This window comes from Anser anser, assembly GCF_964211835.1.
Source record: "Anser anser genome assembly, chromosome: 1".
Lineage (NCBI taxonomy): Eukaryota > Metazoa > Chordata > Aves > Anseriformes > Anatidae > Anser > Anser anser.
This window is the reverse complement of record NC_139720.1, coordinates 77,770,379-77,783,122: the sequence shown is the minus strand read 5'-3', so window position 1 is coordinate 77,783,122 and position 12,744 is coordinate 77,770,379. Positions and strand designations below refer to the sequence as shown.

Genomic DNA, 12,744 nt, shown 5'->3' with positions numbered 1-12,744 from the left:
GTCCAGAGAGTGCACTGGCACCACAGATGATGCAGTACAGTGAGTCCAGTGAGTGCACTGGCACCACTGGGGATGTAGTGCAGTGACTCGAGAGAGTGCACTTGCACCACTGGGGATGCAGTACAGTGAGTCCAGAGAGTGCACTGGCACCACTGGGGATGCAGTGCAGTGAGTCCAGAGAGTGCACTGGCACCACTGGGGTTGCACTGCAGTGAGTCCAGAGAGTGCACTGGCACCACTGGGGATGCACTGCAGTGAGTCCAGAGATTGCACTGGCTCCACTGGGGATGCACTGCAGTGAGTCCAGAGACTTCACTGGCACCACTGGGAATGCAGTGCAGTGAGTGCAGAGAGTGCACTGGCACCACTGGGGATGCAGTGCAGTGAGTCCAGAGAGTGCACTGGCACCACCTGTGATGCAGTGCAGTGAGTCCAGAGATTGCACTGGCACCACTGGCGATGCACTGCAGTGAGTCCAGAGAGTGCACTGGCACCACTGGGGATGCACTGCAGTGAGTCTAGAGAGTGCACTGGCACCACTGGTGATGCAGTACAGTGAGTCCAGAGAGTGCACTGGCACCACTGGGGATGCAGTGCAGTGAGTCCAGAGAGTGCACTGGCACCACTGGAGATGCACTACAGTGAGTCCAGAGATTGCACTGGCACCACTGGGGATGCAGTGCAGTGAGTCCAGAGAGTGCACTGGCACCACTGGGGATGCAGTGCATTGAGTCCAGAGAGTGCACTGGCACAACTGGGGATGCACTTCAGTGAGTCCAGAGAGTGCACTGATACCACTGGGAATGCAGTGCAGTGAGTCCAGAGAGTGCACTGGCACCACTGGGGATGCACTGCAGTGAGTCCAGAGAGTACACTGGCACCACTGGGGATGCAGTGCAGTGAGTCCAGAGAGTGCACTGGCACCACTGCGGATGCAGTGCAGTGAGTCCAGAGAGTGCACTTGCACCACTGGGGATGTGTCCAGTGAGTCCAGTGAGTGCACTGGCACCACTGGGGATGCACTGCAGTGAGTCCAGAGAGTGCACTGTCACCACTGGGGATGCAGTAGAGTGACTCCAGAGAGTGCACTGGCACCAATGGGGATGCACTGCAGTGAGTCCAGAGAGTGCACTGGCACCACTGGGGATGCACTTCAGTGACTCCAGAGAGTGCACTGGCACCAATGGGGATGCAGTAGAGTGAGTCCAGAGCGTGCACTGGCACCACTGGGGATGCACTGCAGTGAGTCCAGAGAGCTCACTGGCACCACTGGGGATGCAGTACAGTGAGTCCAGAGAGTGCACTGGCACCACTGCGGATGCAGTGCAGTGACTCCAGAGAGTGTACTGGCACCACTGGGGATGTGTCCAGTGAGTCCAGTGAGTGCACTGGCACCACTGGGGATGCAGTGCAGTGAGTCCACAGAGTGCACTGTCACCACTGGTGATGCACTTCAGTGACTCCAGAGAGTGCACTGGCACCAATGGGGATGCAGTGCAGTGAGTCCAGAGAGTGCACTGGCACCACTGGGGATGCACTGCAGTGAATCCAGAGAGTGCACTGTCACCACTGGGGTTGCAGTAGAGTGAGTCCAGAGCGTGCAATGGCACCACTGGGGATGCACTGCAGTGAGTCCAGAGAGTGCACTGTCACCACTGGGGATGCAGTACAGTGAGTCCAGAGAGTGCACTGGCACCACTGGGCATGCAGTGCAGTGAGTCCAGAGAGTGCACTGGCACCACTGGGGATGCACTTCAGTGACTCCAGAGAGTGCACTGGCACCAATGGGGATGCAGTGCAGTGAGTCCAGAGAGTGCACTGGCACCACTGGGGATGCACTGCAGTGAGTCCAGAGAGTGCACTGGCACCACTGGGGATGCAGTGAAGTGAGTGCAGAGAGTGCACTGGCAGCACTGGGGATGCAGTGCAGTGAGTCCAGAGAGTGCACTGGCACCACTGGGGATGCAGTGCAGTGAGTCCAGTGAGTGTACTGGCACCACTGGGGATGCACTGCAGTGAGCCCAGAGAGTGCACTGGCACCACTGAGAATGCACTTCAGTGAGTCCAGAGAGTGCACTGGCACCACCGGGGATGCACTGCAGTGAGTCCAGAGAGTGCACTAGCACCACTGGGGATGCAGTGCAGTGAGTCCAGAGAGCTCACTGGCACCACTGGGGATGCAGTACAGTGAGTCCAGAGAGTGCACTGGCACCACTGCGGATGCAGTGCAGTGACTCCAGAGAGTGTACTGGCACCACTGGGGATGTGTCCAGTGAGTCCAGTGAGTGCACTGGCACCACTGGGGATGCAGTGCAGTGAGTCCACAGAGTGCACTGGCACCACTGGGGATGCAGTGCAGTGAGTGCAGAGAGTGCACTGGCACCACTGGGGATGCAGTGCAGTGAGTCCACAGAGTGCACTGGCACCACTGGGGATGGGTTTCAAGCCAACTGCATTAACCGCTCATGCTTCTTTCTTATGAGACGTTAGTAAACCAATTACATAGCCTTGTCAAGACTAAATCACAGGTAAAAATCCTGTACATCTCATGTGGCCAACCACTCCCAACTAGGATTCCAAGAACCAAGAGTTTCGGTGAAAATAGGGCTAGTGCTATTAGAGGGGTGATTATTAGGGTAAGCCCTAAGCTGTCTTTAATGGAGAAGTATGGGTGGAATGGGATTTTGTCGCAGTCTGATACGATTCCTAGTGGGTTATTTGAGCCTGATTCGTGTAGGAAGGTTAGGTGGACTAGGGTGATTCCTGCAATTAGGAAGGGCAGTAGGAAGTGGATGGCGAAGAATCGGGTTAAGGTTGGATTGTCTACTGAGAATCCTCCTCAGGCTCATTCTACTAGAGTTTGCCCAATGTACGGGATGGCTGAGAATAGGTTGGTGATTATGGTGGCCCCTCAGATTGACATTTGTCCTCATGGTAGGACATACCCTACGAAGGCAGTTGCTATTAGGGTGAGTAGGAGGATTACTCCTGTGTTTCAGGTTTCTTTGTATAGGTAGGAGCCGTAGTAGAGGCCTCGTCCGATGTGTAAGTAGATGCAGATAAAGAAGAGCGAAGCACCGTTGGCGTGGAGGTTGCGGATGAGCCATCCGTACTGGACGTCTCGGCATGTGTGAGCTACTGAGGAGAAGGCGAGTGAAGTGTCTGCGGTGTAGTGTATGGCTAGTAGCAGGCCTGTTAGGATTTGTGTGGCTAAGCAGATGGCTAGAAGGGAGCCGAAGTTTCATCAGGCAGAGATGTTGGAGGGGGCGGGTAGGTCGATTAGGGAGTTGTTGATTATTTTTAGTAGGGGATGGGATTTGCGGATGTTAGGGGCCATTAGTGAGTCTGTGTGTTATTAGGATTATTACCAGGATGGAGAGGGCGAAGGATCCTAGGTAGGCCTTAATTAGCCCTGTGTGTATTGAGGTTGCGGCTTTGCTTGCGGCTACTTGTAGTTCAGCAAGGCCCTCTGGCCCTATTTTTTTGAGTCAGGAGAGGTCGATCAAGTGTAGGGCAATGTTTTGTCCCTTTTCTAGTAGGTTTTTGGAGAAGAATCGGTGTACTAGGGGGTTGAAGTACCCTAATGCAGAGGAGAAGTTTATGAGGGGGTTTGGTTTGGGGTGAGTGAGGGTGTGTGTTATGTTCGATAGTTCTAGGGCTAGGATGATTCCTAGGATTGTTATGAGGATGGCAGCGGTTTTGGTGATAAGGGGTATGGTTATTGGGGGGGTTTTGGTTGGTGTGATGAAAGAGGTAATGATTATTCCTGCTGTAATGCTGCCTAGGGCGAGTCGGGTTAGGGGGGCGGTGATTAGTGGGTTGTTTTCGTTTATTGATACTATTGGGGGGATTCGGGTTTGTCCAGCTTGGACTAGGATGGTTATGCGGATGCTGTAGGTTGCGGTGAATGCTGTGGCTATAAGGGTTAGGAGTAGGGCTCAAGTATTTAGGTATGATGTGTTTAAGCTTTCGATGATGAGGTCTTTTGAGTAGAATCCGGCTAGGAATGGGGTTCCTATCAGCGCCAGGTTTCCGATGGTTAGGCAGGAAGTAGTGACTGGGAGTATTTTCTGTAGGCCTCCTATCTTTCGGATATCTTGTTCTCCGTTTAGGTTGTGGATGATAGACCCTGAGCATAGGAATAGTATGGCTTTAAAGAAGGCATGGGTTGAGATGTGTAGGAAGGCTAGTTGTGGGAGGTTTAGTCCGATAGTGACTATTATTAGTCCTAGTTGGCTGGATGTTGAGAAAGCAATGATTTTTTTGATGTCATTTTGGGTTAGGGCGCATGTGGCAGCGAATAGGGTTGATAGAGCACCTAGGCATAGGCAGGCAGTTAGGGCTGTCTGGTTGGTGGCTAGCAGGGGGTGCATGCGGATGAGCAGGAAGATTCCGGCTACTACTATGGTACTGGAGTGCAGTAGGGCTGATACTGGGGTGGGGCCTTCTATTGCTGCGGGCAGTCATGGGTGGAGTCCAAATTGGGCGGATTTTCCTGCGGCTGCGAGGATTAATCCTATGAGGGGGAGGATTGGGGTTTGGTGGGGGTGTACGGCTTGTTGGATCTCTCAGGTGTTGAATGTTGAAGCTAGTCATGCTATGCTCAGGATCAGTCCGATGTCTCCGATTCGGTTGTAGATTACGGCTCGTAGGGCGGCGGTGTTGGCATCTGCTCGGCCTTGTCATCAGCCGATGAGAAGGAAGGACATGATTCGTACTCCTTCCCAGCCTACGAATAGGAGGAATATGTTGTTTGCGGTTGTTAGGAGGAGTATGGCGACTAGGAATGTCAGTAGGTAGGTGAAAAATTTTGTTACGTACGGCTCTGAGGCCATGTATCATATGGCGAATTGTAGGATTGATTATGTTACAAATAGGGCGATTGGAAGAAATGTTATTGAGTATTGGTCTATTTTTAGGCTCAGGGGGATTTTAAAGTTTATAATGAATTTTCACTCCCAGTGGCAGGTGACAGATTCTACTCCCGAGTAGATGAATGCGGTTGTAGGGGCTAGGCTAATTAGGAATGCGGTTTTAACAGCGCGGGTGGTGGCTTGTGGGGTGTTTTTAAAGTTTTTAAATAGAAATGGCAGGATGATTGGGGTTAGGAGGATTGTCAGCGTGAGTAGTGTGAGGGAGTTGATTAGTAGTGTGGGGTTCACTACTTTTACTTGGATTTGCACCAAGATGGGTGGTTCCTAAGACCAGTGGATTGCTGTTATCCTTTAAAAGTAAGGGGGCTGAGGTTTTAGGCTCAGATGTAAGAGTTAGCAGCTCTTGTTGGTTAAACCCTCCCCTCGGCAGGTAAGAAGGTTTGAACTTCTATTCTTAGAATCACAGTCTAATGTTTGGTTTAAACTATACTTGCATGAGGGGATTCCGGAGATCAGTTCGGGTTTGAGGATTAGGAGGAATATTGGGATAATGTGGAGTGTTATGAGCAGGTGTTCTCGCGTGGTTGAGTTTTGCATAGATGTGATGTGGGAGGGGATTGAGCCTCGTTGGGTCATTAGTAGTATGAATAAGGTGTAGGAGGCGGTTAGTAGGGTTGCGATTCCTGTTAGGATGATCGTGAAGGCAGATCAGTTGAATAAGGTGATTATAATGGTTAGCTCTGCTATGAGGTTTGTTGTTGGGGGTAAGGCTATGTTTGTTAGATTGGCCAGCAATCATCAGGTAGCTATGAGTGGTAGGAGAGGTTGTAGGCCTCGTGTGAGTAGTAGAATTCGGCTGTGCGTACGTTCATAGTTTGTGTTGGCTAGGCAGAATAGTATGGAGGAAGTTAGTCCATGGGAAATTATTAGCATCATTGCCCCTGAGAATGATCAGTGGGTTTGGATTATTCCTGCGGCGATAACTAGGCCTATGTGGCTAACGGATGAATAAGCGATTAGTGATTTTAGGTCTGTCTGTCGTAGGCAGATTGAGCTAGTCATTAGGGCGCCTCATAGGGCCAGGGTTAGGAAGGGGTAGTGCAGGAGGTTGGACAGTGGGCCCATAAATAGAGTGACTCGTATAATTCCGTATCCTCCTAGCTTTAGTAGTAGGGCGGCGAGGAGTATTGAGCCTGCGATGGGTGCTTCTACGTGGGCTTTTGGCAGTCAGAGGTGTAGGCCGTATAGTGGGGCTTTTACTATGAATGCTATGAGCAGTGCTAGACCTGATAGTATTCCTGTCCATGAGGTGGATAGGGTTGGGTGGGTTAGTTGTAGGGTTGGCAGGTGCAGGGTGCCAATTTTCACGTATAGGTGTATGATTGTGATTAGCAGGGGTAGAGAGCTTACTGGCGTGTAGAATAGCAGGTAGATGCCAGCGCTTAGGCGTTCTGGTTGGTTCCCCCATCGGGTGATTAAGATTAGGGTGGGAATGAGGGTTGCTTCAAATGAGATGTAAAATAGTGCTAGTTCTGTGGTGGAAAAGGCTAGTAGGATGAATGGCTGGACTGCGACTAAGGTTGAGATAAAGATTCGTTTGCGTTGTAGGGGTTCTTGTTGCAGGTGGTTTTGGCTTGCTATGATTATGAGTGGGAGTAGTCAGCAGGATAGTACTAGGAGGGGGGATGAGATTTGGTCAATTCCTGTTCAGTTGGATAAAAATTTGTAGGGGTAGTAGGTTGGGATTAATCACTGTAGGCTTAGGGCAGCGATTAGGAGGCTGTATAAGGTGGTGTTAGTCCATAGAAATTTTGGTGGAGACAGCAGGGCTGTTGGAAGAAGTATGATTGTGGGTAGGATGATTTTTAGCATTGCAGGAGGTTTAGGTTGTGTAGATGGTCGGAGCCATGTGTGCGGGTGGAGGCTACTAGGATGGCCAGGCCTGTGCCCGCCTCACACGCTGAGAAGGTTAGCATGAGAATTGGTACCATGGTGAATGAGGAGACTTGGTTTTCGATGGATCATATTGATAGGCCTACGAATATCGATAATATTATGCTTTCAAGGCATAGTAGGGCGGATACTAGGTGGGTTCGGTGGAAGGCTAGTCCTAGTCCGCTGAAAATGAAGGCTGAGTAGAAGCTTAAATGTAGGGGCGACATAAGAAAGTTACAGGGTTGGCTGTAATCTGCTGGGTCGAAACCAGCTATCTTTTTGGTTAGACTAACTTTCTGTTATTCTGCTCATTCTAGGCCCCCTTGAATTCACTCGTAGGCCAGTCCGAGTGTTAGGAGAAGGAGGATCACTACAGTTCAGGTGAGGGTCATTAGGGGGGATTGGAGTTGGACGGCTCATGGCAGGGGGAGTAGGAGGGCGATTTCTAGGTCGAATAGGACGAACAGGATGGCTACTGAGGAAGAATCGGACTGAGAATGGTAATCGAGCAGATCCAAGTGGGTCGAATCCACATTCGTACGGTGAGAGTTTCTCTGAGTCGGGGTTTATTTGGGCGAGTCAGAAGTTTAATGCGGTTAGGGCGGCGCTTAGGATTGATGATAGGGCGAATATGAACATGAGTGCGTTCATTGCTCTCCTCTGGGTTTATACCAGATTCTAGAGATTGGAAGTCAATTGTAATTAATATACTAGAAGAGCAAGATCCTCATCAGTAGATGGTTATGTAGAGGAATAGTCAGATGACGTCTACGAAGTGTCAGTATCAGGCTGCTGCCTCGAATCCGAAGTGGTGGTCTGATGTAAAGTGGAACTTGATCAGTCGGAAGAGGCAGACGGTCAGGAAGGAGGATCCGATGATTACGTGGAGTCCGTGGAATCCAGTGGCAACGAAGAAGGTAGATCCGTAGACGCTATCGGCGATTGAGAATGGGGCTTCGTGGTATTCTATTGCTTGTAGGGCTGTGAAGTAGAATCCCAGGAGGATCGTTAGGGTTAGGGCGTGGATGGCGTGTTTTCGGTTTCCTTCTGTGATGCTGTGATGGGCTCACGTTACGGTAACGCCTGAGGCTAGTAGGATGGCTGTGTTTAGTAGGGGGACTTCTATCGGGTTGAGTGGTTTAATTCCTGTTGGGGGTCATTGGCCTCCTAGTTCTGGGGTTGGGGCCAGGCTCGAGTGGAAGAACGCTCAGAAGAACCCTAAGAAGAAGAATGCTTCGGATGTGATGAAAAGGATTATGCCGTATCGTAGGCCTTTTTGGACTGTGGGAGTGTGATGGCCTTGGAAGGTGCTTTCTCGTACAATGTCTCATCATCATTGGAGTATTACTAGGAGTATTGAGATGAGGCCTAGGGTTAGTAGTATGGATGAGTTGTAGTGGAATCACATGATTAATCCTGAGGTTGTGAGTAGGGCGGCGGCTGCCCCGAAGATTGGTCAAGGGCTTGGGTCAACTATGTGGTATGAGTGTGCTTGGTGTGCCATTAGATGTTTTCTTGTAAGTATAGGCTTAGAAGGAGCACGAAGACGTAGGCCTGGATTATGGCTACTGCTACTTCTAGGATGGTTAGGAGTAGTAGGATGATTATTGTTAGGATGGATACTGCAGGAAGGGTGGGTATTAATGCAATGGAGGCTGTAGAGATGGGTTGGATGAGTAAGTGTCCTGCTGTAAGGTTGGCTGTAAGGCGGACTCCGAGGGCTAGGGGGCGGATTAGTAGGCTGATTGTTTCGATCAGGATTAGTGCGGGGATTAGGGGTGTAGGGGTACCTTCGGGTAATAGGTGGGCTAAAGAGGCTGATGGTTGGTTTCGTAGGCCTGTTAGTAGTGTGGCGAGCCATAGTGGGAAGGCTAGGGCTATGTTCATAGATAGTTGGGTGGTTGGGGTGAATGTATATGGAAGGAGGCCTAGAAGGTTGATTGTAAGAAGTATGATTATTAGGGATGTAAATATTATGGCTCATTTGTGGCCATTTTTGTTGAGTGGGACTATTAGTTGTTTTGTGATTAGGTGAAGGAGTCATGTTTGGATAGTAGAAAGGCGGTTGTTGATTCATCGGTTGTTTGGGGACGGGAATAGTAGGGCTGGGAAGAGTAGGGATAGTAGGATTAAGGGGATGCCAAATAGATTGGGGCTGGAAAATTGGTCAAAGAAGCTTAGGTTCATGGTCAGGATCATGGTGTGGGTTTGGTAGTGAGGGAGGTCTTATTTGATGGGGGGTTGGTTGTGGTGAAGGCTAGTAGTTTTGGTTGGATGAGGAGTGCTAGGGTTAATCAGGTTATAATTATGATTGAAAATCATGGTGCGGGGTTAAGCTGTGGCATATCATTAAGGAGGGGGAAGTCCCTCTTTGGCTAGCTTAAAAGGCTAGTGCTGTTGCATAGCTTCTTAATGATTAGGATGATGATAGAAGGGACGATCAGGCCTCGAAATGTGGGAGTGGGGTTGATTCTACTACAATGGGTATGTAGCTGTGATTAGCCCCGCAAATTTCTGAGCATTGTCCGTAAAAAATCCCAGGCCGGGTGGTAATGAATGAAGTTTGGTTTAGTCGGCCTGGGATTGCGTCTGTTTTAACTCCAAGCGTTGGGACTGCTCAGGAGTGGAGTACGTCTCCTGCAGTAATGATTACGCGGATGGGGGATTCTATTGGGATAACTACGCGGTGGTCAACTTCTAGCAGTCGGAAGTGGCCGTTGGGTAAGTCTGGGATGGGCACTATGTAGGAGTCGAAGGATAGGTCTTTGAAGTCTGTGTATTCGTAGCTTCAGTATCATTGGTGGCCGATGGCTTTTAGGGTGAGGTCTGGTTCATCGATTTCGTCCATTATGTAGAGGATTTGTAGGGATGGGAGGGCGAGGAGTACCAGGACGATAGCAGGTAGGATTGTCCAGATCAGCTCTACTTCTTGGGCGTCTACAGCATTGGACGAGAGTTTTTCTGTTAGTATGTGGGCTAAAAGGTAGAGAACTAGGCTGCAGATAGCTAGGGCAACGATTAGGGCGTGGTCGTGGAATTCAACGAGTTCTTCTATGATGGGTGATGAGGCGTCTTGGAATCCTAGTTGGGAGTGGTTGGCCACATGAGATGTACAGGATTTTTACCTGTGATTTAGTCTTGACAAGGCTATGTAATTGGTTTACTAACGTCTCATAAGAAAGAAGCATGAGCGGTTAATGCAGTTGGCTTGAAACCAGCATGTGAGGGTTCGATTCCTTCCTTTCTTGTACTTGGACGAAGGCCGGTTCCTCGAAAGTATGGTATGGGGGAGGGCAGCCGTGGATTCATTCAACGTTTGTGGTAGTTAGTTCTGGTTGTAGGACTTTTCGTTTGGCCGAAAAGGCTTCTCAGATGATGAATATTAGTATGATTACGGCTACTATTGAGATTAGGGAGCCGATGGAGGAAATGGTGTTTCATAGTGTGTAGGCGTCGGGATAGTCCGAGTATCGTCGGGGTATTCCTGCTAGGCCTAGGAAGTGCTGGGGGAAGAACGTTAGGTTTACTCCTGTAAATATTACCCCGAAGTGGGCTTTTGCTCATGTTTGGTGTAGGGTAAACCCAGTGAGTAGTGGGAATCAGTGAGTAAATCCTGCTAGAATGGCAAAGACGGCGCCTATGGATAGGACGTAGTGGAAGTGGGCAACTACGTAGTACGTGTCGTGCAGGGCGATGTCCAGGGAAGAGTTTGCAAGAACGATTCCTGTTAATCCTCCGATGGTAAATAGGAAGATAAATCCTAGAGCTCATAGTATTGGGGGGGTCTCATTTGATTGTTCCTCCGTGCAGGGTGGCTAGTCAGCTAAATACTTTGATTCCGGTAGGGATGGCAATGATTATAGTGGCTGATGTAAAGTAGGCTTGGGTATCAACGTCTATTCCTACTGTAAACATGTGGTGAGCTCAGACGATGAATCCTAGGAAGCCGATGGATAGTATGGCTCAGACTATTCCCATGTAGCCGAAGGGCTCCTTTTTGCCTGAGTAGTACGTGACTACGTGTGAGATGATTCCGAACCCCGGTAGGATCAGAATATAGACTTCTGGGTGTCCGAAGAATCAGAATAGGTGTTGGTACAGGATTGGGTCTCCTCCTCCAGCGGGGTCGAAGAATGTGGTGTTTAGGTTTCGATCAGTTAGTAATATTGTAATACCGGCGGCGAGTACGGGGAGTGATAGAAGGAGTAGGATGGCGGTAATTAGTACGGATCAGACAAATAGTGGGGTTTGGTATTGTGAGAGTGCGGGGGGTTTTATGTTGATGGCTGTGGTGATAAAGTTGATGGCCCCAAGGATGGAGGAGATACCGGCTAAGTGGAGTGAGAAGATAGCCAGGTCTACTGAAGCTCCGGCGTGGGCAAGGTTACCTGCTAGGGGAGGGTAGACAGTTCAGCCTGTGCCGGCGCCAGCTTCTACAGTGGATGAGGCTAGTAGTAGGAGGAATGATGGGGGGAGGAGTCAAAAGCTTATGTTGTTTATTCGCGGGAATGCTATGTCGGGGGCACCGATTATGAGGGGGACTAATCAGTTGCCGAATCCTCCGATCATGATGGGTATGACTATAAAGAAGATTATTACAAAGGCGTGAGCGGTAACGATTACATTGTAAAATTGGTCGTCGCCTAGGAGAGTTCCTGGTTATCCTAGTTCTGCGCGGATTAATAGGCTGAGTGCGGTGCCGACTATTCCTGCTCATGCCCCGAAGATGAGGTACAGGGTGCCAATATCCTTATGGTTAGTGGAAAATAGTCATCGGTTGATGAAGGTGACGGGTAAGATGGCTGAGTGTTGAAGCGTTAGGCTGTAGTCCTTTTTACAGAGGTTTAATTCCTCTTCTTATCGGCTCTGTAGTGAAATTCATGTTGAGTTGCAAGCTCATCGATGCGCACTAGGGTGCGTCAGGGTCTTTGTAGGCAGAAGCCAATTGGTTTAGGCATTTAGCTGTTAACTAGAGTTTTGAGGGATCGAAGCCCATCTGTCTAGGGAGGCTTTACCTTAATTAAAGCGTCTGACTTGCATTCAGACGCACTCTCATTCATTGCACTGCATTCATTGCACTCTCTGGACTCACTACAGTGCATCCCCAGTGGTGCCAGTGCACTCTCTGGACTCACTGCACTGCATCCTCAGTGGTGCCAGTGCACTCTCTGGACTCACTGCAGTGCATCCCCAGTTGTGCCAGTGCACTCTCTGGACTCACTGCAGTGCATCCCCAGTGGTGCCAGTGCACTCTCTGGACTCACTGCACTGCATCCCCTGTGATGCCAGTGCACTCTCTGGACTCACTGCAGTGCATCCGCAGTGGTGCCAGTGCACTCTGTGGACTCACTGCACTGCATCCCAATTGGTGCCAGTGCACTCTCTGGACTCACTGCGCTGCATCCCCAGTGGTGCCAGTGCACTCTCTGGACTCACTGCACTGCATCCCCAGTGGTGCCAGTGCACTCTCTGGAGTCACTGCACTGCATCCCCAGTGGTGCCAGTGCACTCTCTGGACTCACTGCAGTGCATCCCCAGTGGTGCCAGTGCACTCTCTGGACTCAATGCAATGCATCCGTAATGTTGCCAGTGCACTCTCTGGATTCACTGCACTGCATCTCCTATGATGCCAGTGCACTCTCTGGACTCACTGCACTGCATCCCCAGTGGTGCCAGTGCACTCTCTGGACTCACTGCACTGCATCCCCAGTGGTGCCAGTGCACTCTCTGGACTCACTGCAGTGCATCCCCAGTGGAGCCAGTGCACTCTCTGGACTCACTGCAGTGCATCCCTAATGTTGCCAGTGCACTCTCTGGATTCACTGCACTGCATCTCCTATGATCCCAGTGCACTCTCTGGACTCACTGCACTGCATCCCCAGTGGTGCTAGTGCACTCTCTGGACTCACTGCAGTGCATCGCCAGTGGTGCCAGT

At 50.3% G+C, this 12,744-nt stretch overlaps 1 long non-coding RNA gene across 1 annotated transcript in view; it reads right to left on the bottom strand.

Moving 5' to 3' along the window:
* Nucleotides 1-11,881, bottom strand: part of LOC310896878 — a 73,453-nt gene extending 61,572 nt beyond the window's left edge. The window contains exon 1 of the long non-coding RNA XR_014581890.1: nucleotides 9,387-11,881. This is a non-coding gene — a long non-coding RNA (uncharacterized lncRNA). The remainder of the gene's footprint in view (nucleotides 1-9,386) is intronic.
* Nucleotides 11,882-12,744: the final 863 nt, after the last annotated feature.